The sequence below is a fragment of the Cydia fagiglandana genome, chromosome 24 (genome assembly GCF_963556715.1).
Source record: "Cydia fagiglandana chromosome 24, ilCydFagi1.1, whole genome shotgun sequence".
NCBI classification, from domain to species: domain Eukaryota; kingdom Metazoa; phylum Arthropoda; class Insecta; order Lepidoptera; family Tortricidae; genus Cydia; species Cydia fagiglandana.
Genome location: NC_085955.1, coordinates 10506062 through 10532501, shown reverse-complemented (window position 1 = coordinate 10532501; position 26440 = coordinate 10506062). Strand labels below are relative to the sequence as shown.

Genomic DNA, 26440 nt, shown 5'->3' with positions numbered 1-26440 from the left:
AACATCAAACATCAACATTTATTCAGCAAATAGGCCACAAGGGCACTTTTACACGTCAACATTGAATTTACATAAAAGCAAAAATAATAACATCAACAATTTTATAAAATAAAACTAACAATTCAATCTAACGTATTACAATTACTAAGAGATGTATATGGTCTCTTAATGTCGAATTACATACAAAATACAGATAAAAAACACACACACAAAAAAAATCTATAATATTTAGAGGTGTAAATGTCTCTAGGTGTCAGAACTATAAGATTATATAGTTTATCAAGTTATCCTTAGAGATGTATAGGGTCTCCAAGAGTCAATATCCTGTATAATTAATACATTCATTAAAAGAAAAGAAACATACGAGAACAGAATGAGGCGTCTCACTGTAATTAATTAATAAAAGTTACTAAGTATAATAGCTCGTGTTAGCTTAACAGACCAGTCTCCACAAACAGCACCCGTTCACGAGTATGACGCGTATCTCAGCCATCGCCTCCCTCAACCTTCATTCGGGAAAGTGGCGACCCGATCAACAACGCCACCGTAAGCAAAGACTTTTAAGCGAGCATGACATGTTCAAGCTACCGGCCTATATTAATATTAAAATAGTAATAACATGTAGCTGTAAGACACGGCATTTTGTGCTCATATGTTACATAAAAAGACAGTAATATAGCTTCACATAATTACTAGCCTAAGTTGACTTAGAGATGTAAAGGTCTCTAAGTGTCAGAAACATTAAAAATATAGGTAAGTATGTACAATCAAAAATAATAATCAAATAAATAAATATGTACTTAGAGATGTATAAGGTCTCCAAGTGTCCAAAACTAAAATTAAATTAAACAATATAATCAAGCGAGAACATCATTGTCTCATGTGTCAATTCTACTGGACACTAGCATATTTAATTCACAATGTAAAAATAATAATAATATTTATTTAATTCATATTATACTAATGAAATCAAGCTACCGGCTTAAAAGCATCTCTATCGTTTATAAAATCATTTACAGTGTAGTACGCCTTACGCGCCTTACGCAAGCGGAGTCGGCAGGCGGGTCGGTTATCATGCGGTTCCCGCGGAGCGGGACCGCGATATAGACCGTCTCGCTCCGACCGGACGGGTGTGCGCCGTGTGCGGGAACCGACACGTATCGTGAGAACCGCCGCATTTTAAAGGGTCCGTCACACACGCGAATTTTTCGGGCGGGGCATGAGCGTTTTGGGGCTATTCATAAATTACGTAATTTCAAATCAGGGGGGGGGGGTCTGGACATCAGATGATGGTAGCATGACGTAGGAGGAAACGGGATGATTCGAAGCATGATTTTAGGGGGGGGGGAAGTCAAAAATCGATGACGTAATTTATGGACAGTCCCCCTAGTCGCTTTTCGTTGAAGGAAAACCGGACTAATTCCCAACAAGGCCTATCTTCCCTCTGGGTTGGAAGGTCAGATGCCAGTCGCTTTCGTAAAAACTAGTGTATACGCCAAATCTCGTAAAAAGCCGGGGTAACGCGAAGAATCACTAGACCTCTAGACCTTATAAAACAGTCCCCCGCCGCCTTTGTGTTCGTTCGCGATAAACTCAAAAACTACTGAACGGATTTTCGTGCGGTTTTCACCTATCAATAGAGTGATTCTTAGGTGTATAATTTGTTAACCCGTGCGACGCCGGGGCGGTCGTTAGTAATTGAATAAATCACACCAAACCCTCATTCCGTCCGTACCGTACGCAATATAACAAGGTGAATATATATAGACGCACTAATAAAAGTCTGCAGCGGATTTGATAGCCCACGCAGTGTAAGTGTTATTTGCACGTCATTAGTTTAATAGAAGTTTGACGTTTAAAATGACACTTGCACTGCGTGGGCTATCAAAATCGCTGCAGACTTTTTACGGTCTAACTCTACGAGTAACTAAATAAATGGGGCATTATCTATGAAAAGGGACCTTACTGTCGATGGCGCTTACGCTGCACAGCATTATATTTATATCGGAGCATCGTTAATAATGGCGTAAGCGCCGTTGACAATAACGTCCCTTTTCATAGATTACGTTACATATATAGGCCACGCGATAGGCGCGGGCGCAGATAAGTCGGTTGTTTTTCTCCATAATATATGCAACCGTTACTCTACGTCTTACGTAGGCGAACAACGCGCGAACGCGGCGCGGCGCGGCGCGGCGAAATCAATCCTTTGATGCCCATAGAAGTGTCCTACGTAAGCGATCTCGTTGCGAACGCGGTGCGGCGCGATTTGCACGCGAATGTCAGGCGGCGCGGCGCGGCGCGGCGCGGCGGCGGCCGCTTTCGCCGCGCCGCGTTCGCGCGTTGTTCGCCTACGTAAGACGTAGCGTTATTGAGAGTTGGTACAAGTACAGTCGCCAACAGATATATCGGAACGGCCGAGGTGGTCACATATATCTGTACACGCCTCTGTTGACGGGGCGCTAGAGTGCGTATTCAGAGTGCCTGTGTGACGGAACGGAATGTTTAGTCGCGCTTGATCATGGAGTCGCGCGCGGAGCGCAACTCATGCTAGCAGCCGTGACTCAGGAACAAATATCTGTGTTACCACACAAATAAATGCCCTTACAGGGATTCGAACCCAGGACCATCGGCACAGAATAAATAATAGTACTATATTAGACGTGCGCGCCGACCTAAAATTTGCCGGCGGCGGCGCGCCGGCTTTTTTGGTCGGCGCGGCGCGGCGGCGCCGGCGTGTGGCAAGTTTTTTCATTTAGGTATTACCTACTAAAAACTGCAAAAATTAACTATCTATAGTTTTTCACTAGCATTATACTTACGCACACGCTGTTCTTGTACATATCCCCGATTCTAACATACATTTTTTTTTAAACAAAAGGGGGTGGCTGTCTTCCGGCTAGCCACCCCAAACCACTTTTTGTAAGTTTTTTTTGGTCTAGATAGCAAGATATTCGTTAGTTCATGATTGTTCAGGCATTAGAATCGTTAGGGCCCCGATTCCTTAATTTTTTTTAATTTTTTCAAAGTGGGGTGCCTGTCTTCACGCTAACCACCCCACCCCGAAATCAGCCAAATTAACTAGGTATGTCCCAGATTATATAATAGTTCTTACGAACAGATACTTATCTCTCAAACAAAACGCAAATACCTACCGTTTTGATACCTACACAAAAATACAATGGAGTGACCTTCAACGCGCCGCTCCCCGCACCGCGCGCACCGGCACAACACTAGGGTTGCTGACGCTTAGAAATGATAAATAAATACCTACTTAAACAGCGGAGTGAAATAAAAGGAAAGCTAAATCTTAAATTATACCTAATATTCCGATTATGCGTTAGTGTTTGCGAAATAGTCATTTTAAAAGGTCATATGTCCCTGCAGTAACCGCAGTGTTTACGCCGTTTTATAAACCGCGCAATAATCCCAGCAAGAATTAGTATTAAAACTTCGTGTTATTTAAAACCACATAGAGATTAATGTTACACAATAAAGAAAAATAATAGAAACCCCATGAATACAGGTAATTAATTATAAGTTAACCAGAGTAAAAATAAGTTGGCACTTTCCGGTGTAAAGTTAACTTACTGTCGTTAAAATAAACATTTACCAAAATAAATTAAAAATTTGCTACCTATTTCAAATAGATAGATATCTAAAACTATACATTTGTCATACATAATAAACATTACATGTTTAATTAAAGAAATTCAATAGTAGGTAGGTACCTACTACGTAGCTTGTAACTATCGTAAAAATCGACAGTGCGGCGCGCGGTGACGTGCGTACGTGAGCGCGTGTGGCAACCAACTGGCTTGTTTTTCTACCGTGAACGGGAGCAGATTCGTAGGTATAAATCCGAGCTCGCGCGGAGAGTTCCATAGGCCTGACTATGTGAATTCATCGGACGACGTTAGTTCACGTTTGTTCAGGCATTAAAATCGTTAGAATCTCATTAGATTTGCCATAAAAAAATAAAATCGAAAAATTCATATATATGGCCGTGCATCGGCGCGCCGAGTGGATGAGCCGGCGGCGGCGGCGCGTATGAATGGCGGCGCGGCGCGGCGGCGCCGGCGCGGCGCGCACGTCTAACTCCGATACGTTCCCATCAGGCATACCATGCCAACCCGTGCCTATGGGACGCCACCTCCGAATTGTACAAGAACAAAGAGATAAAGCAAGCGGCGTGGGGCGAGCTCTCCAAGATCCTGAAGAAGCTGGACGAAGATGCCAACGTCAGCTCCGCCAAGAAGAAGGTAAATATGTTTTTGACGTGATAACGTCTTATAAATCGATGAACACCGGTACCGGTAAAGTGTCACGTGGACAGATCTCCATGGTAACGGCAATTTTTCATCAATGTTCTCTTATGACGTTATCACGCAAAATTATCGCCAGTAAACTTACTTTACAGTCAACCATATATGTTTATATTCCTTACTTACAGGTTAACCCTAAACCCTAATACAATAGTGCCTTATCGTAACTATGTAAATTCTATTAATTATAATAAGAACACAAACATTTAAACTGATTTTTATAAATTCGGACATAACATGCAAACAAGTCAGTTTGATCAGCCACTAAATTTAGTGTACGGACGGTGCGACTGAGAGGTGCCTTAGGGCCACCCCACATTTGGCGTCTTTCGAGCGTCGGCGTCTACAATTCTATGGCCACTGCTCGACGCAACGTCGACGCAACGTCAACGCAACTGCGCAGCGACGTCATTTTCCATAGCGCTGACCAGACGCCGACGCTTGAGGGACGCTAGATGTGGGGTGGCCCTTATACTTAATTTAATCTTTAAACGAGTAATTCTTGTATTTATATTACACTATAATATTACACTACAATATGTTCCTTACAATTTGTTAAAGGTAGATAATTTGAGATCGGCGTACTTCAGGGAAGTGAGGAAGGTTGGTACTAACTGCAACATATTATGGCTCCTCTAAACGATGACCCAGCGCTGAATTTTCTTTTATTTTATTGTGTCACAAAGCATGTAAGTTGTAGTTGAATAAAAATTTTATCTATCTATCTAACTATGCCCACCGCGTCACAGTTCAGTAAAAGCGAAATAACTTAAAAACTTCACAAAGTGTAATTTCGCTTGTACTGAACTGTGACGCGGTGGTAGACGTGCGCGCCGACCTAAAATTTGCCGGCGGCGGCGCGCCGGCTTTTTTGGTCGGCGCGGCGCGGCGGCGCCGGCGTGTGGCAAGTTTTTTCATTTAGGTATTACCTACTAAAAACTGCAAAAATTAACTATCTATAGTTTTTCACTAGCATTATACTTACGCACACGCTGTTCTTGTACATATCCCCGATTCTAACATACATTTTTTTTTAAACAAAAGGGGGTGGCTGTCTTCCGGCTAGCCACCCCAAACCACTTTTTGTAAGTTTTTTTTGGTCTAGATAGCAAGATATTCGTTAGTTCATGATTGTTCAGGCATTAGAATCGTTAGGGCCCCGATTCCTTAATTTTTTTTAATTTTTTCAAAGTGGGGTGCCTGTCTTCACGCTAACCACCCCACCCCGAAATCAGCCAAATTAACTAGGTATGTCCCAGATTATATAATAGTTCTTACGAACAGATACTTATCTCTCAAACAAAACGCAAATACCTACCGTTTTGATACCTACACAAAAATACAATGGAGTGACCTTCAACGCGCCGCTCCCCGCACCGCGCGCACCGGCACAACACTAGGGTTGCTGACGCTTAGAAATGATAAATAAATACCTACTTAAACAGCGGAGTGAAATAAAAGGAAAGCTAAATCTTAAATTATACCTAATATTCCGATTATGCGTTAGTGTTTGCGAAATAGTCATTTTAAAAGGTCATATGTCCCTGCAGTAACCGCAGTGTTTACGCCGTTTTATAAACCGCGCAATAATCCCAGCAAGAATTAGTATTAAAACTTCGTGTTATTTAAAACCACATAGAGATTAATGTTACACAATAAAGAAAAATAATAGAAACCCCATGAATACAGGTAATTAATTATAAGTTAACCAGAGTAAAAATAAGTTGGCACTTTCCGGTGTAAAGTTAACTTACTGTCGTTAAAATAAACATTTACCAAAATAAATTAAAAATTTGCTACCTATTTCAAATAGATAGATATCTAAAACTATACATTTGTCATACATAATAAACATTACATGTTTAATTAAAGAAATTCAATAGTAGGTAGGTACCTACTACGTAGCTTGTAACTATCGTAAAAATCGACAGTGCGGCGCGCGGTGACGTGCGTACGTGAGCGCGTGTGGCAACCAACTGGCTTGTTTTTCTACCGTGAACGGGAGCAGATTCGTAGGTATAAATCCGAGCTCGCGCGGAGAGTTCCATAGGCCTGACTATGTGAATTCATCGGACGACGTTAGTTCACGTTTGTTCAGGCATTAAAATCGTTAGAATCTCATTAGATTTGCCATAAAAAAATAAAATCGAAAAATTCATATATATGGCCGTGCATCGGCGCGCCGAGTGGATGAGCCGGCGGCGGCGGCGCGTATGAATGGCGGCGCGGCGCGGCGGCGCCGGCGCGGCGCGCACGTCTATACTATATATACTTCGTTTTTTTTAGCATTAGAAATTAGGTAAACAATTTTGATGTGTCTTTTAATTGAAAAACACATTTTAAAAATAAGTTACGGCAAATATGTAACAAATTAACAATTATGAATCTAATACGATCATTTATATTCTTCTGCTTTCATAAATAATACTTTTATATTTTTATAAAGCGTTTTTCAATTAAAAGACATGTCAAGATCGCTTACCTTCTTGCAAGTTCTTTCTAATGAATGAATGAATGAAAATCTTTATTTCAGGCAACTAGTGGCCCATACATAAATACCTTAAAACTAGCATACATATTATAAAAATATATTTTAAAACTAAACACTACAAATCACATTAAAGCTGCGATGCATTACGCAACCCCGCAGTGTCAGGAAGCCAGCCGCGGAACCGCCGAAACTTGACACCCTAAAAAAAATAAACCTAATGCTAAAAAAAAACGAACTATAGGTACAGAAGACTCACTCTCTAACAAAACGGGTCTGTTACGATCAGCACAGACAGCGCCACGCTTTCCCCAAAATTGGTGTGGAACGGATGTACTTTTAGCTACCTGTAGCAAAGCGACGAAATCGCGGAGTGAGCCACGCCTGCCATAGGCTACGCATGCAGAGTCACTACCCAGTCTACCCACTAGGCCACACCGGTCGGTTTGAAATAAGCTATAAGTTAGGTATATTGAACCATCTATATCTCTAATGAAATAGTTTAATATTACCGCTATTTATCAAAAAAGTGCCCTCAATTTTTTATAACACGGAATTATGACTATAGCCGATTCAAGCACTTTTTTCCGCCAGTGACGCACTATCGTTAGTAGGCAAAACTGTTTTTGTTCAACTATGAGTCAGGCGTTCGGCGGTTCCGGAATATATAACTCCGACACAAACCACGTGGTGAGTGAGGTTATACTGTTCACCTATAACATAATTCATTTTAGTATACAATGCGTCTTAGAATAAACTTTAAAATGTATTAAAAATCAAACCACAAGCCTCATGGCAGTATCCAGGCCTGAATCGGGAGCGTGGTTGCATGCTTTGCCGTCTCCGCACCTGGGCACACTGCTGGATAACGACTCGCTGAGAATTGCAGTGGCCCTGAGGTTGGGATGCAAGGTGTGCGACGCGCACCGGTGTATTTGCGGGGTGTTGGTTGAGGAGAACGGCCATCACGGGTTAAGTTGCCAGAGGTGCGCCGGTCGGTTCCCTAGGCACCACTCTTTAAACGAAATTGTACGGCGGGCAATGGTGTCGGCCAATATCCCGTGCGTACTGGAACCACCAGGCTTGTCTCGGTCGGACGGGAAAAGACCCGACGGGCTCACCTTGGTTCCCTGGCGAAGGGGGCGGTGCCTTTTATGGGATGCGACATGTGTTAGTACATTTGCTGCGTCCCATCTAAGGCACACGGTTAAGGCGGCAGGTTCGGCGGCAGAAATAGCGGCCAAAAGTAAGCGCGCCAAGTACTCCGAGTTGCAGGGGGCGTACGATTTTGTGCCGGTTGCTGTAGAAACGGCCGGACCCTGGTGCAGCGAGGCGGGCGAATTGTTCAGGGATCTGGGTCGGCGGCTGAGGGAGAGGGGTAACGACCCCCGTTCTGGGTCTTGGATGGTCCAACAGATCTCCATCGCCATACAGCGCGGCAATGCTGCAAGTGTGATGGGGACTTTTGGACCGGGCATAACATAGAACGGGTTTTGGGTTAGGTAGTTTTAAGTAATATTAGTTTTAATTTTGTAGTATAAAATGTAAGGATTTTTGTTAGTTTGTCATTTTATGTGTAAATATTGTGTCTTCTTTTGTATGATGTTCCTATTGTCCTTTTTGTAATAAAACCACAAGTTATATTTAAAAGTCGCTGAACAAATGTTGGTCAGTATGAGGAGTATATACAGCCTACAGTTTAATTTTTTGCTCATATTACAGGCCACACCATAATAATTGAAATAATTCAGCCTATTATACGTCCCACTGCTGGGCATAAGCGGTGGTGGCCGAGTGGTATATGACATCCGGCTTTAAATCCGAAGGTTCAAAACCTGGCTCGTACAGTCACCATCAGATATATCGGAGCGGTCAACACCTGTTCACAAATATCTGAACACGCCTCTATTGTCAAGGCGTTAGAGTGCGTGTTCAGATATTGTGAACACCTTGGACGCTCCGATATATCTGATGGCGACTGTACCAATGAGTTTTTCGTAATTTATGTACGAAATAGCATTTGATATTTACTAGATTTTCGGTGAAGGAAAACAACGTGAGGAAACCTGCATACATGTGCGAAGAAATTCAAAGGTGTATGTGAAGTCCCCAATCCGCATTGGGCTGGCGTGAGGACTGTGTGCCGTAAGAAGGCTCAAAGTCACCCAAAGGGCAATGGAGAGGGCTATGCTTGGAGTATCTCTGCGTGATCGCATCAGAAATAAGGCCATCCGCAGCAGAACCAAAGTAACCGATGTAGCCCTCCGAATCGCTAAACTTAAGTGGCAGTGGGCGGGGCACATTGCCAGTAGAACCGATGGCCGTTGGGGCGGAAAGGTTCTCGAGTGGCGACCGCGTACCGGAAGGCGCAGCGTGGGTAGACCCCCCACAAGGTGGGCTGATGACCTGGTGAAGGTCGCGGGAGTCCGCTGGATGCGGGTGGCGCAAGACCGGTCATTGTGGCACTCTTTGGGGGAGGCCTATGTCCAGCAGTGGACGTCCTCTGGCTGATATGATGATGACGAGGACTATAGCCCTCAGAGGTGTCAATAACTAGCCCTTATACTAAAATGAATTCGGTAATCTGTTTATAGGTGAACAGAATTCATTTTTAGTTACTGGTGAATTATCCTAATAAATAAGTTTTTGGTAAAAACTTCATTTTTGGTACAAGCTTTTATCGCTGACTGTACTTTTCTTTTCACAGGCAATTAATGCTCATCGAGACAATTCTAAAAACCCCAAGCACAATTAGGTTTCGTTGTTTAATCAGAGTTCCTATGGCCATTGGCCACCTCTGGTCTCCATCATCAGATCAGCTCGATGACACCATAATATAGCATTGTCACCCGACTTACTTATATGTGCAAAATTTCAGCTCAATCGGAAACCGGGAAGTGGATCAAATTTAACTTGCAAGATTTGATTACACACAGACAGACAACGGTCAGGTGAAACTAAATAAAAGCTTGTAAGGTGTATTCGGGTAATACGGAATGTCGGATAATTCCGAAATTCAGATGAAAATCACCCTTAATGCCATCATAATAAAAGTCTCTTTTCGGAATTATCCGACAGTTTTCGACATTCGGAATTACCCTCGCGAGTAAACCTTAATAAACAAGACTAAAATTAAAAAGTATGTAACATGTGTCTATGAAGCCAAGACCTACTGTCTGATGATGATGATGTTAAGGCATATTGCATTTACGGGGTTAATTCACCAAATGTGATTAAGGCCCACTTGCACCATTCCACTAACCCGGGGTTAACCGGTTAAACCTGGAGTTGGCATGGTTACCAGTACAATTTGACACTAGGTTAACGGTTTAACCTCTTAACCCCGGGTTAGTGAGATGGTGCAAGTGGGCCTAAGGGTGGTATTCCACCTGTCCGATATCTTTGTCCTGTGTATTTTGTCTCACATTTTGCTTAATGAGAGAATGAGACGCAATGAAATTGGACAGTTTGAATACTATCCTAGTAGCATAAAGATTTTGTATCTATAGTTGGTCAAACCAATTTGTCAGTCAGTAAGAACCAGGAAAACTATATTGATTCTTTTGGGTGCTAGTACTAGTGTAAGACAAAGATAGTATGAATCTATGTCTATGATTGAAATGAGACATACCTTTGACAAACTATAGGTATAATACAGCAAGACAACTTACAAAACTTACTCCATCCGCCATTTTCAGTAGCCACCTTTCAGAATCTTCTTTCTTGTACTAAGGGAAAAAATGCTCTTTCGAGCGATCGATTGACAGTCTGTGAGAAACTCAGAAGTATTTGGCGGGCTCCGAAGAGCCCTGGGACAGGGAAAAGGATGGGGAATTTGGACGGGGACAGGGTCAGTCCGGGGACTGTAGATATGTAGTCCGGGTTTACAAAATTTCAGTTCTCGAGGTCTTGAATAATTTTTTCTTTGTTCGGTCTTGATTGTTTGATAGTTTTGAGTTTTTCTTTCTTCGGCTTGAACAGTTTGCTTCGGTCTTCTTTAGCGCAGGAAGAATAAAGCTTTGGTATTAGACCTGCAGAACTTCGGGCTACAGAAGGAAGGGAAAGTTCGCTGCGGCTGGCTCGGGCGACGTAGGCCGCACTACCATCTTCACTTATACAATTATACTACAACTAATTATAAAAAACTTGTAAAATTCCAAATATACTCGTTTTTGTACATCACAGAGACTCCAACGGCGCGAGCCGCAGCTGAGATCAGGTCTACTCTGCACTCCACAATATATATCTTCAATAATAACAGACGTAGCATCCTTCAATTTTTAACTACTACTAGAATTACGAGTTTACGACGCCGGGCCGCAGTTTGTTTTAAAGCTCAGTGTGTGCGGGGTGCGCGCTGGAATTTTTTGCGCTGCATAGTATCTTTTAGCCCGCGCGGCCCTGCGTTTACAAATACAAACAAACTTGGTCTCGAGATAAATAAACGTGAGCCTCGCGCCCCACACTCGTCAAAATATAAAAATAACGCCTCATTTATAAAAGAAATGCAACGTTGCAGTGCTCCGCGCGGGGCCGGCGGCGCGCCTTGTAATAGGGTGGCGCGTCGCGCGGCCGCGGGGCCCGCGGCGGAGCCCCGGCGGCCGGGCGGGCCGGCGGGCCGCGCGGGCGCGAGACTCGGCCGCGGACGCCTCGCCGCCCGCCCGACGTCGCCGCCGCCTCTATTTTTTTGTGTTTTTCTCTGTTTTTATAGAAGAGGCTCGCGACGAAGACGGGCGGGCGGCGGGGCGCGCGCAGCCGCCCTTACCTACTAAAATTTTTTTCACAAAATAATACCTAACGCCGGAATTTAGTGGACGCCGCCGCCGCGCCTCCGGGTGCCGAACGGGGAGGCGCCGCGGCGCGCGCCGGCGGTCGCGTCGCTTCACGAAATAAAAAACTTAGCACGAACGGCGGGTCCCGCCCCTAACACTAGCGATAGAGTCCGTAGGCCTACGCCACGTTGAGGAGCAGCTTGAGGGGCAGCGCGCGGTCGGGCTCGACGCGGCAGCGCTCGCCGGCGCGGCGCCAGTGCGTGGGCGGCGGAGGCAGGGCCGCCGCGGCGGGTGCGGAGCCCCACTTGCCGGCGGCGTAGCGCTCCTCGCGTGTCTCGCGCTCGCGCACCTCGCGCCGCTCCCGCCGCGCGCCCAGCGCTAGCGCGCCGCTCGGCAGCGGCGTGCGGCTCGCCCGCCTGCGACCCTTCGGAGCCTGGCAGTTCATCTCGGCCCGCGGTTCTCTTCGGTTGACTCTTACTCACGGAATACTAACTGGACAGTTCACTTATCACTTTAGCGGTAGCGACGTGTCGGAGCAGAGCGTCGTTCACAAAATGGTCGCCTCGCGCGGACGGTGGTCGCTCGACGCACTCCGTAATGGCCTCGGACTTGTCGATCTACGCGGATGACACGTCGAAACACTGTACTGGTTCACTTTCACGACTGCGCGTCGGCGGTCTCGCTGCTAGCTCCGGTGATAATCGATTTTTACTTTTACAACTAGACATGGACGCCACCTCTCCATTATTTACACCTTCACCTCTCGATTTCGACTACGTCACGGCGGCGGCGCCCGAAGTATTTATACCGTAATGGCGGCTGCGCGAGCGAGCTGCGCAGTGGGGAGGTAAAGCGCGCTAGACATGGGACTACAATAGAAATGGTTGATAAACAATGATCACTGATCATTAAAAATGAACACGCTTTTATTTCCTTTTCTTTATTGTTTTTTTTTATATATTTAATGTAGTTTAAAGTTTTAAAGTTTCTTTCAAATAATTTTTATTTAAAGCAATGTAAATAACAACACATATATAAAAGACATGTAAATCAGGTCAGGTAAAGTGTTAGCTATTGCCTGTCAACACTTTTAGGTCTAGTCGCTCAAGTTATCGCTTTAGTAAATTGTTGCTGAAGGAGTAAGAGCTGTACGGATATACTGATACATTCGGATTCGTAAAGACAAGAAGAGTGATTCATGAAAAGAGAAAGATATATATCTTTTTTATCTATGACTCCTGAGTTACCCATCCCTAGTCGCTCATAAGCTTATAAAAAACCGGCCAAGTGCTAGTCAAACCCGCGCACGAAGGGTTCCGTATAATTACGCAAAAAACGACAAAAAAATCACGTTTGTTGTATGGGAGCCCCACTTAAATATTTATTATATTCTGTTTTTAGTATTTTTTTATAGCGGACATAGAAATACATCATCTGTGAAAATTTAACAACAGCCTAGCCACCACCACCAGTTAAAAGATACAGCCTGGTGACAGACAGACACACGCATGGACAGACAGACGGACAGCGGAGTCTTAGTAATAGGGTCCCATTTTTACTCTTTGGGTAGAGAACCCTAAAAAGGTGTCCCATTTCATACCGTTTTAAATCTTTATCGATTACCGATAAACTCAAAACAAAACAGCCGTTTTAACTTTAGACGCTTATATTAACGAATCCAGCAACATAAAAACTAGTTTGATGTATTCAAAAGGTACTTAAATACACAATACAGCACGTAGTGGCCCCCTTTTTTGAATATCTTTCGTTAAATTTAAAGGGGCCCACTGATTAACAGTCCACCGGACGGTATCGGCCTGTCAGTTAAAACAAAATTTTGACAGTTCCGAACAACTGACAGGCCGATACCCTCCGGCGAACTGTTAATCAGTGGGCCCCTTAAGTAATCACCATTATTTAGCAGTGGCGCAAGTGTGCACGATGATGGGCTATTAATTTCTCTATATTGAGTAGAGTTGTTTTATCATTATAAAGTTCTTACTTTAGCTATTATAATAACTGAATACTCTGCATACATTTATACAGTGAACAGGTATTATAATTGAATATTTTCTTAAAACTATGTAATTAAATCTCAACCATGAAAAGCTAAGTTATAACTTCATTAATCTTTTAATTCTAATCTAATATCTTAAATGCATTACTATATTTCATATTCATTTAGATTTAGTCAATTAAGCTAATGATAATGATTTAGTGTTAAAATTCATCTTGACTTTAACCAGCCCTGTTTAGATACACTGTATTGCCTTTCTAAAGAAACACGTACTCAATTGTTAAACTTAAAAATAAATAATTAAATACAAGATTTACTTTCTAAATGTATGTAGCTCAAAAGGTACACCTTATCACATAAAACCTACACCCAGTTCTAAAATGTGGCCCTTAAATTGAAAGTACTTTGTTAATGATAATGAATAGAAGTGGTAATTTCATGATCACTCATAATGAACAAAAAGAGTGTGTCAAAATGTAGTAGATAATTAATGGCTTATATTTCTAAAAGTAACGGTGAACTTGTACTTGTAAAATTAAACGTGATATTTGTGTGGTAATAAAATGTATGTTTAGTTATACTTAACAAGTTTTTAGCATTTCAATAGTAATTAAATTAAAATAACATAAAATTGTATGATCACAACACAATGATCAAGTGATCAGTCAAACGTCCCATGCATGAAGCGCTTTACATTAAGCCCCCGTGACTCCATTCGGCCAGCTCCAACTGCAACATTACAGAACACAGCAGTAGTGAAATTATTATTAAAGAAAACACAATTTTTCGGTTAAAAGTAACATATGTCAACTAACTGATAACACATAGTACGTATATAAAGCTTGATACATTGTTTTAATAATGATTTAAATGCATTTAAGGCGATATTCAGTAACAAAAATAAGATTTTTTTTGTATGGGATACCTCTACTGCTTCTTTCTAGGCTGTGTTGGGTTAGCAACGCCAGAAAAAAAAGTTTTATTCAACAATCGAGGAGGTTACGTGCGGCTGAATTCGATATAACCCTACCAAATAAGAAAGGGTATTTGACAAAGGAATCGGGTACTTTCGGAGTAGTTTTAAATTTGGGCGAATTATTCAAAAATGGACGCTTGTTTTGAAACTACAACTACATACTTATCATCTTATCAATTGACGATTAATTCCATTTGTTTTGTTTACGCCGTTTTATCGTATGTTATTTCTGTATCATGTTACTATACTTCAATTACTTCATTGTTATTTTGACACCGATACATCTCCGTTTCGTAATACAACCTAAATATTAGATACCTACTCAATATAAATGGAAAATAACAGTTCCAAATAGCATTTTAATACTTTCTGTTAGATATTTGACTGGATTCGTTAATTTCCTTCGTTACCTACTTAATTTTTCTATTGACTTAACTAGCTAGGTAAGTATTTTTTCTGCGTAGTTGTCGAAGAAAGAAACCTACCTATAAGTAGGTACTTAGGTAGGTATAAGGACTATACGGTTCACAATAACATAATAAACATATTATAAGGTCTTTTCGGTGTACACTTGCTGGAAGGGAAGCGTCGATCTACCTGACTGCGTCTTGAATGTTAATGCTCCGAGGAACCCGTCTCGACGGATGTTTTATATAAACATCCCTACAATTATCTATATGTAGTTATATCTATGTAGTATAGCCCATACGGGGCGCATAGGCAAGGTGCAATGGGGTGACTTCGACAAGGGGGTCATTTTGAAAATTGCTAATTTTCTAAATTATATAAAATCACTTCATACTTAGGTAATTCTTACGTTATTTCATCGCTTACCATGCAAGCCATCTTGATTACTGTTGTTACAACAGAAACTACTTCTTTCTAGTGTATTTTATAGAGATTAGCTATTTTTTAAATTATCCCTATCGTAGGGTGTCATTGCGCTAGTTTTCGTCCATTTGACAAAATTTGAATATAAACATTCATTGCTGCACAAATTTGGACTTAATGCAGTTATTGCAATAGGTACCTACTTAATATAAATAAATAAATATTATAGGATATTCTTACACAGATTGACTAAGTCCCACAGTGAGCTCAAGAAGAATATCTAAATAGTTTTTCTATCTACATAAAAAATATATTTCGCAAGTAGCAAATTATAAATGAAATGTATTATATATTTGCTAATCCGTCAAGTGGACGGAAACTGACACCGGACGGTAAACTGACGCAATTACCCTGGTAGGATAAGCCAAGGTAAGGTAGGTCGATATTAGGGCAAAAGTACCACAATAATTACTCCATATGGGTCAGGCAACCAATGCTCAATAGTTGTAGAGGGAAATGCTAGGAACACAATTTTGGACTTCGGAACATTCTTTGGAATGGAACCGAAAAATGGGACCTTTAAATTTCAATTTCAATTATTTATTCATAAAATTTACATTTTACATTAAGTTAACATATATACTTAATAGATATAATTTAATAATTTTGCCGAAACTGGGGCGTTCAAATCGGGCCCTGCACATGGGCTTATTTACATTTATAATTTGTACGTATCATTTTTAATTATTATTGACAGTATATATTTATACATTTACCCTGGGGAGCGCTGGTGGCCTAGCGGTAAGAGCGTGCGACTTTCAATCCGGAGGTCGCGGGTTCAAACCCCGGCTCGTACCAATGAGTTTTTCGGAACTTATGTACGAATTATCATTTGATATTTGCCAGTCGCTTTTCGGTGAAGGAAAACATCGTGAGGAAACCGGACTAATCCCAATAAGGCCTAGTTTCCCCTCTGGGTTGGAAGGTCAGATGGCAGTCGCTTTCGTAAAAACTAGTGCCTACGTCAAATCATGGGATTAGTTGTCAAGCGGACCCCAGGCTCCCATGAGCCGTGGCAAAATGCCGGGATAACGCCAGGAAGAAGAAGAAGAAGATATTTATACATTTACAATTTTTTTTGTATATACCACATAACATTAAATCTAAACAGAGTTTTTAAGTATTCACCTCCTAACTAGTCCAAAAAACCGGCCAAGTGCGATTCGGACTCGCGTTTCAAGGGTTCCAAGAAGTTTTTTTTTTTAATCATGCTCCTCCAACATGATCAGAGACTTTGATTGCTATTCTACTCATTCATACTAGTTCTCGCTTTTTCTACTGCTCGTACTTTAATTCTTCATACTATTCTTTCTTTCATACATCTTCTTTTGCATCAGTGCCCTGTTTATCAAATGCCTGTAACTTGTAATACAAGTGGAAGTCCCTTTCTAACAAAAGCTGTCAAAAAGGGACTTCCACTTATATTACAAGTTACAAGCTTTTGATAAACAGGGCACTGGTCTGGGTGGGATGCCCAGCTATGTTATCTACCTTAGGGTTTTAATGACGTGGGTTCCAAGGGTTACATAGGTTTTCTTGTCATGTATAGGTAATCCGAAATGGAGTTAATTAGAATGTCGGTGTCTTTGAGAAAGTTACTTGATTTAAGCTCAGGAATGCACCCTTGAAATTAACGGAAAACAAAAAAAACACGGTGTATATAGGTAACTATATATTTTGTGTATTTTTTCAAAATTTTAGAGCCGGCTCGGATAAAGCTCGGATAGAGCCGGGAATGGTAATTTTTTGATTGACTACTTTATTTTTATTTAAGTTCTAACCTAAGTATAAGTATTTATATAATTATAATTACGACCGGTCTGGCCTAGTGGGTATAGCGACCCTGCCTATGAAGCCGATGGTCCCGGGTTCGAATCTTGGTAAGGGCATTTATTTGTATGATGATACAGATATTTGTTCCTGAGTCATGGTTGTTTTCTATGTATTTAAGTATTTATATACATATTATTTATATCGTTGTCTGAGTACCCACAACACAAGTCTTCTTAGCTTACCGTGGGGCTTAGTAATTTGTGTAAAAATGTCTTATAATATTTATTTATTTATAATTTAAATTTTCAAAAATTAACTGTTTATTCGACTAATTAATGGAAATAGATACAGAAATTTACAAACTTATAACTAGGTAAATATAAAAATTAAGGGTATTATATGCTATTAGGCCATAGGTACCCGGCTAAATGTACCTAGCACGCTGCTGGCGTTTCCCCTCTGCACGGCTAGCGAAATACGCTGGATTAAAAATGCGCCGGACCTGGGGTCGCCGCTTTTCTCCCGTAGGCGTTGACCTAACTTTCTAATAAACTTTTTAGCATCAGAACACCAAGGCCCGCTGGTTTCTAAGGCTACTGGTACGAAATCAAAGGTTGGCTGCAGATTTGAGTATTTGACCCGTTTCAGTTTGGCGGCGTTTTCAGCAGCAGCTCCAGCTTTTTGTACCGTGCAGCTGAGGTGGGAAGGGGCAAATCTGCTTACGCACGTCGCGTCCCAAATTAGGCTGCGTCCTCGCTCCCAAGGGATCAGCGTCAGACCGTCTGGTCTTTTTCCGTCGGTCCTGTTTAAGCCTTGGGGCTCCAAGACACAAGGCACATTCGCAGACACCAGTGCACGACGAATAATTTCGTTAATGCACTGGTGTCTGGAGAATCTACCGGCGCAACGAACGCAGCTTAGTCCGTGGTGACCGTTTGGTTGGACTGCAGCCCCGCACACACACTGGTGGGGTTCGCAAACGGTACTGCCCAGTCGCAGTGCCACACCTATGCGAAGGGAGTCAGAATCAAGGAGTGTGCCCAAGTGTGGTGATGGTAGCGCGTGCAGCCATGCTCCGGATTCAGGCAATGCCACTGCTTTCAAACGCGCCACATCGACATCCACGGCCGCTTCGAGCAGGTCATCGTATGTTTTCTTACTAAGGATGTCGTCCCAGGATCTTTGGAGCTTCAGATTTTCAGGCCTCGCGTCATTTGGGCACCTAGCCTTCCACTCATAAAAGGCTTCTTCCAAAAAAGGAATTCGGACACTGCCACCGTTTACTGGTAAGATTCGAGTGACAAGTTCCATGGAAGCGTGAGCAGAGGCTATGAATGCCACTAGTCCGACATCGTGTGCTCGACGAATCCCGAGACCACCATATCGGATGGGCAGCGACGATTGAGACCACTGGGAATCATTCAAGCTGACGTTGAGAATGATTTCCAGACCATTTCGCAAAGTTTGGTCAAAGTTGCGGATATGCTCTGGGAAGAGCCACGAGGGCGCTGTTCGGAGTGTATAAATCAGGCGGGGCATGGAGAAGCAGTTACGTAATAAAACCAAGGCAACATGTGATGAGAGCTGTTGTAAATTATTGAGTGATGATGATAATGCATCCTCTTTTTTCCGAATTGTAGAGGGCACCCCCTCAGGGAATATTGGAGCACCTAAAAGTGAAAAAGATGTGGTGTCAATTAATTTCAAATTAGGCAGTAGTGCTTGGAAGTCAGGAAAAAAGCCAGAAGGACTGCATGGAAACAATTCACATTTTTCTGAATTTACTTCTAAGCCAATGCCCGATAGTGCTGGCAGTAATTTCCTTAAATCGCTAAGAACAACGTTGGCTGGTCCTCCAATCGTGCCATCATCCAAGTACCAAACGTTTAGAGGAGATACCAATGTTGATATATGTTTCTGAATGGCTAGACAAAAAACCAACGGACCTAAAGGATCTCCCTGTTGGGCACCGACTTGAGATGATAAAACACTACAGTTATAAAATAGGTTGCTAGGAGAGGCATAGCACTGGTAGAGGAAGGGATATAAAGAAGGTATCAAATCCCTTACTTCCTCTAACATTGTATTCCTCTCCACGCTATTGAAAGCATTTTTTAAGTCCAGTTTCAAAACAATTCTGTCATCGCCATCCTGCAAGGTAGCGAAAGAACGTGTAGCGTGTATGGCAGATTCACAGCCAAGAGGTGTGCCAAACCCTACTTGGTGGGGCTGGAGGTAAGCCGCCATGTCGTCCCTTACGGAATGGCAACACAATTTGGCAACGAGACGGCGTATGGTGTTCCCGATCGCGATGGGCCGAACCCCGCCATCTTTTTTTGATAAGGCGCAAACCGATGCTCCATATAAATATGGACAGACTTGTGGATGAACCATCCCTCGCAACATAAAGTTACATAATTTGGTCAGTGATTCAAGTAATTTTGGCCCATTGCTTCCCGCTGATGAGGAAGTTAACTCCTTCAGATGCTGAGGACAGAGACCATCTAGGCCAGCGGCTGAGCCATTATAAAAACTACCTATAGCATTTGTTACCTCCGAAGTTGTTACAGTTAAATATGGGCTTGACAAATTAGGCTCGGCTGGCAAAGTGAGCTGTCTTGATGGAGGTGGATGTTTATTTTGCAGCTCTCTTAAAGTGTCGTTATTGTTGGGAGCTAGTGTTGATTCGGACATTAGAAGCCTTACGGCCCCCCGTAAGTCTCCTTCATACACTTTAGATTCTATTGAGCGATACAGAGACTGTGGTTTATAACTTACTTCGTCAGGGAAATATGTGTTTGTCGACTCAATGTTATCTTAGTTTTGACGTGAGAGATTTGTGAATAGAACTCTCCGGAACTCTTAACGCCGTAAAGGCAAAAGATAACAAAGCAAACCAATCTTCTGTACTGTTCGTTCTGAGGCAATTTTCTATAATGCTCACTAACCTGCCAGCAGCTAAGCTTCTGGCTCCTTTAGGTATATGTTTCAGTACACGAATATATTTCTTAAGCTTTGGTAGACTAGCAAGACCTGTTGTTGTATCGTTGCCTTGGTTTGGGTGGGATGCTTGGGTTGGTTCGGTAGGTTGCGACGTGTTTGTACCGTGAGTTTTACCTAAATGGATATTTAGGCCTCTCTGGCCTTTAAAGAGGCGACCCGGTGGGCAAAGTGGACATTGTACATCTGGTGCAGCAGGAGGGGCGACATTTAGTGGGGTATCTCTCGTTATCGAACACATTGAACACTAGATTCACAAAAACAAAGAAGATTAAAATACAATGCTGAGCTAAAAACAATATAAAAAGGATACGGCCTACCGGCCTTAAGTATTTTTTTTGCTACTTATTATACGTAGCTAGGCAGCAGGGTTCTCGAAGCAATCCTAAAAGTCCTCCCAGACCTGTTGCCGCGTGATAACCGTGGAAGTTTAGTTCAACTTGGCCTTCTTTTAATGTGTGGAGGTGGTTTAACTGGCACTATAGTACTTCACTTCAAAAGCACGAACAGCACGAATAAGTGTAAACGTTATACGTATTTGCTTCACTGAAATCTATTTATCTTGTTTGTAAATAAAAACATTGACAACCAGCCGTCATGTTGTCTGCGTATTTAAATTTAATTATAATCATCATCATCATCATCATCTCAGCCATAAGACGTCCACTGCTGAACATAGGCCTCCCCCTTTAATTATAATATTATATTTGAAAATCGGGCGTATTTACTGTACAGTTAAACAACGCCTGATAACTCCATGTATATAGTCACGTACACATCTAAAATTAATCTACCACTCGTGAGCCTTATTTCAAACGCATAAGGTCTATTATTGATCAGTTTGTGTTGTTGGTAAGAAACGTACTGCGCAGTAATTTTGTATAGAGTATTTATAGACGGGTTGTTATGTATGACCCCTATGTAATATCGAATTGCGAAGTCATACCTATGTAAACATGTTATGTACTTAGGTAATATTCTATTGTATTGTAAGTACTTATATATATAGGTACTTCGCAGAAGTTCACTTGTGGTTCTAAATTTGGCACTTTTAGCGGTAACAATTTGAAGTAAATAATTATACATTGTATGTATTAACCATGCTACATTAGATAATTCAATAATTATTAACAATTAACGAACCTGATAAAAACTGCACGCTTACTTCTGCGGAGTTCTTTCTAATGCTAAAATAAACGAACTATAGGCATAGGCACCCAACGTTCCTACGTACCTACTTACGCTAGTAGGTAATATTAATGGAATAGCTCTGTTGTTAGGCTGCCTACCCACAATAGGGAGCGGAGCAGAGATGTGACATAGGTAGGTAGTAATATCTTTAATACTAAAATAGCAGATGGGTTAGACAAATTAAGGTAACGGAACTGTAATTTAAATAGAGTCTGTGCGGAAAAAGAAGAGTCTTGGAACATAAGGGAATCATTATATCGGGACATAATCATATTTCAGATAGGTACTGAAAGCTAGAGAAACGATCTCATAACACCCCAAAGATATTTATAAATTCGAGATCCTACACAAAAAATCTTATTGGATTCCAATCCCACCTTTCCAACAAAAACAGTTAAACTTTCCTTGTATTTGTGGCCAAAATTTGAACTAACAAATTCTATACAATTTTCTATCTTACCCAACGACAGTGGCGCCACTTTCACCCGCAAATATAAATTTGTAAAGTTAACAAATATGGCTTCCATCCCACACAAATTCCCTTTGCCTCAAAAGTCCCTCTGACCTCTCTTTCACACGCATACGTCATGTGAAGCGAGAAAGGGATGCATAAAGAAAAAAAAAGTGTATGGAACGCATCAGCTGTTTCCCGCGGTGGGTGTTTTTACCAACCCACTTTTGAAAACAGGTTCTTTATTGGAGGCAGATGTTTAACAGCTGAGTTTTGTTTTGGAGTATTTTGGACGTATTTATGAAATTTTGTCTGCAAGATGATTGGAGTTTGGAGTAAGGGCAAAGCTATTTAAAGCCAAAACAGTTAGGTACTTTTAAAATTATAGAGACCATTTGTCGGCGGCCGATCGTCAGTGGCGTAGCTAGAGGATATGGCGCCCGGGGCAGGCACCAAATTTGCGCCCCCCCCTCCTCCCAAACGAAATAAACTAACAAAAGGGTACTTTTTTACTTATTAAAGTTTACTTTTAATTGAGACAAATAAGTGTTTTTTTAGTACATCGGTGGCTAACAAGCTTACGACCCACCTGATAGTAAGCGGTCACCGCATCCTATGGACGTCTATATACACTCCAGAGGCGTTACATGCGCGTTGCCGACCATTTTAAAACTTATACACTTATTTTTTGGAGATCTCCTTAGACTTAAAGGTTCAATATCGCTTGTGAGTTTGGGATCGTAGACTATTCATAGGTACAGCGCACCTTTGAACTGATTTGAAGGGTCCAAGGTGGCATCCAGATGCTCCTGCCCAAAGGTGACAGCAGTACTCAATAAATGGGATCTGTTTACCCCAGAGTAAAGTATCGCCTCCCTTTATTGAGCACACCGAGTTTTTTGGGATACGAGCGCAGCCTACCCAGCAAGGTGGCTACGAAATCATTGGACGTCACTGATAGAGATGTCAACACCGAGGCTCCCAATACTCCCTGACATGGGAAGGCTTGTGCCTTGAAAAATTAGGTTTTCTTAGCGCTAAACGCGCAAAATTGAGTCTTGGTGGGATTGAATTGGACTAAATTGTCCCAATCCCACACCTAAACTCTGGATAGAATGCTCTCAATACCTGACACAGGTTTTTCACGACATTCTAGTATCACAGAACGAGCGATGTTAGCACGGCATGTCTTATACAGGGTGGCCCAAACCTTGACGTCCATAAATTTTTTAAATTTCTCACGCAGTGGGCTATCAGAATAAGTATGTATGTTAGCCGACGTTTCGTAGTTTTCGAATTATGATTATTATTACTTTTAACTTTTGTTAAGAAATTCCGGGTTGAAAAGTTAATTTATAAAAAAAAATATTGAACTTTATTAAATGTTCCTTTTTGTAACATAATCCTTGACAAACGGCGCAGTTGCTAAAAAAACAGCATCCTCACTTCGCTGAGTTGGGAAAAAAAGACAAACTTTTACGTTCAAGCATGTCAAGCTTAGATATTGCCCTTACCTAAATAAATAAAAAATACAAGCGATTTCAAGGACTTTTTGTTATTTTAGAAACAGCTAGACCCTAAGTTTTTTAAAAGGTCAAAAAAATGATACTTAATTGTCCAAATTTTTGAGAGTCGCCGGTCAAAGGAACTGAGGTGGAAAGCTTCCAAATTAGTAACTCTTTAAAAAAAGTCCTCTTTTGTGGGGTCACTTCCCCGTCGCTATTTCATGTTATCAGTGCAAATACCACGAACAATTATTAGAAGACATAAAAGCAAAGCAAAGCTGCACCCAGGAATTTCTTAAAAAACTCGTAAACTACGAAAAATCGGCTAACATACAAGGGAAAGTACCTTAAATATCGTAGATAGGATATTTTGCTGAAAGAAGACTTTATTTTAATTTAAAAAACAATTTAAACTGCATGAATCCTTTCGATCGGTATAATAAAACTACAGGCTGATTTTTTTTTCTCGTGTAGCGGGTTCGATTCCCGGTTCAACCATGTAAATATTTAAAAATTTATGAATATTATATATATTACTTATGAAAGCAGAATAATATAAATGATTGTATTAGATTCATAATTGTTACATATTTACTGTAACTTATTCTTAAAATGTGTTTTTCAATTAAAAGACACATCAAGATTGTTTACCTTTTTTCTAATGCTAAAAAAAACGAGGTATAGGCATATCGTGAAACGTGAAAATCTTTGAGTCGTTCCCTGTGTCGACGGCGGGGTTCCTGAGTCCTGGCTCCCATTTCTGGGCAGTTTGCCCTTCGGGCATCTAAAGCAACCTACCTATATATTGGTTTAATGTCACTATCGTCAAAACATTACGATCTGCCTGACCTTACGATCGGCCGCCGACATATTAGCTATACGGAAATAATTAGTGATTTTCTACTATTTGATTACTTTCACTTGTAACAATGAAGTAGGTATTTTATTGTTTCGAACCCCTTATAAAACTCGGTTCCCCTACGTTCTTTTGTCAATGAAAAGTTAATAGTATTGACGGCTGCTTTCTTGTTAATAATAGTAACTAATAATAGCCGATAATAATACCCGCATGACGCGTCACGCATTAAACTTAGGGGAGAGGTGACCTCATCGATATAACCCCTGTTATAAAAAAAAATCACCACACTAGCTCGTAAAAGCTCTGTACATTCAAAAACCGGGCAAGTGCGAGTCGGACTCGCGCACGAAGGGTTCCGTTCCGTACCATAATGCAAAAAAAAAGGCAAAAAAAAACGGTCACCCATCCAAGTACTGACCCCGCCAGACGTTGCTTAACTTCGGTCAAAAATCACGTTTGTTGTATGGGAGCCCCACTTAAATCTTTATTTTACTCTGTTTTTAGTATTTGTTGTTATAGCGGCAACAGAAATACATCATCTGTGAAAATTTCAACTGTCTAGCTATCACGGTTCGTGAGATACAGCCTGGTGACAGACGGACGGACGGACGGACGGACAGCGAAGTCTTAGTAATAGGGTCCCGTTTTACCCTTTGGGTACGGAACCCTAAATAATAGGGTCCCGTTTTACCCTTTGGGTACGGAACCCTAAAAATCACCACACTAACTCGTAAAAGCTCTCTTTGTACATTCAAAAATAGATAAGAAAGTTGCATTTTATCCACATGTGTGGCAAACTGGCAAAGTAATCATCTGATGCAAATTTTGTTGGCTGATAGAATAGAATACAGACTATTCTCGAGTTGTTGTGGTGAATAATTTTGTGTTTCTCTCGGGAGCAAAATTTATTGTTTAACCATTCGTGCCTTGACCGGCTCAATATTTGAACCACACCACGAGTGTAGCGACTCAATTTTGGAGTCTATCGTTTGCTCGAATATTGTTAATGTCAACAAAAAAAATGAAGAGTATAGACTATTATGATATTTGATAGTCAATATAAAACAAATGTAGGTGTTCTTTCTATTATATGAGATGCCATTACTATGTATAGTCTTGCTTGAGATAATGTTATCAAGCTTTTCTTTCCTGTTAGGAGCCCTATTCCTAACAGATATCAATACTTATTAGGAGGGGTTAAACAACAACTTTTTTGCCTGTTTTGGCCACAACGTAACTGTTTTGGCTTTGGCTTTAAAACAAATAAGTCAAATAACTAGTAGTACTTACAAACGTTTTGTCTAAAATTAGACTTTGTCAATTTCCAGTATCTAAATCATAAGCTTTAGAAGCCGAGCCGGGTATGCCATTCCGAGTCCTAATCCTAGCCTTTCCTAATATTAAGAAAGCAAACAAAATATACGTGAATAAAGGCCGAGCCACACCGGCTTGCGTGTGCGTGACGTGCGCGTGTGCGTGCGCTAAAATGTTGGAGCCGCACACGCACACGTCACGCAAGCGGTGTGCCATCTCTCATAAGGATCAGTATACTACCACGCCGCACGCGCACGTGTACGTCACGCACACGCAGCCGGTGTGCACAGGCCTTAAACCGTAATACCTACAGGATGCCTTATCGCCAAGTTGATTCACATTTGTAAACTCAAATCTTATCAATTGTGTAAAGCAAGATACCGTATCGAGTAATTCAACAATCGCGTCACCGTAAAGAGAATAACAAGTGACGTCACTGAAGAAACACATGTACCTACTTGATGTACCTACTTAATACTTACTTATATACTTACTTACTTCGCTGGCTCAGCGCCCTGAAGTAGATCTTGGACTCCCGACACTAGATTTTGCCATTCGTTCCTATCCTGTGCGATCTGAGGCCATTCAGCCGCTTGTATGCCACACAGGTCTTTCTGGACCTCGTCGATCCATCGATACCTAGGCCTTCCTACCGGACGTCTCCCAGTTGGTCGCCCCAGATAAGCTCTTTTGGCCACACCATCCGCTCCCATCCTCTCCACATGGCCGAGCCAGCGAAGTCGAGCAGCCTTGCCTTCGCCGATGATGTTGGGCTCGCCCACCAGTTCTTCCACCTCCAAGTTTCTCCTCACTCTCCAATACCCTCTCTCTTATACTTATATACGTTGACTTAATTTGAACAAAGGAATACAGTTGTT

General features: G+C 41.6%; 1 protein-coding gene across 1 annotated transcript in view; it reads right to left on the bottom strand.

Moving 5' to 3' along the window:
- The window catches only part of LOC134676373 (uncharacterized), a 250632-nt gene that overhangs the window by 115438 nt on the left and 108754 nt on the right, over positions 1-26440 (bottom strand). The window lies entirely within an intron of this gene.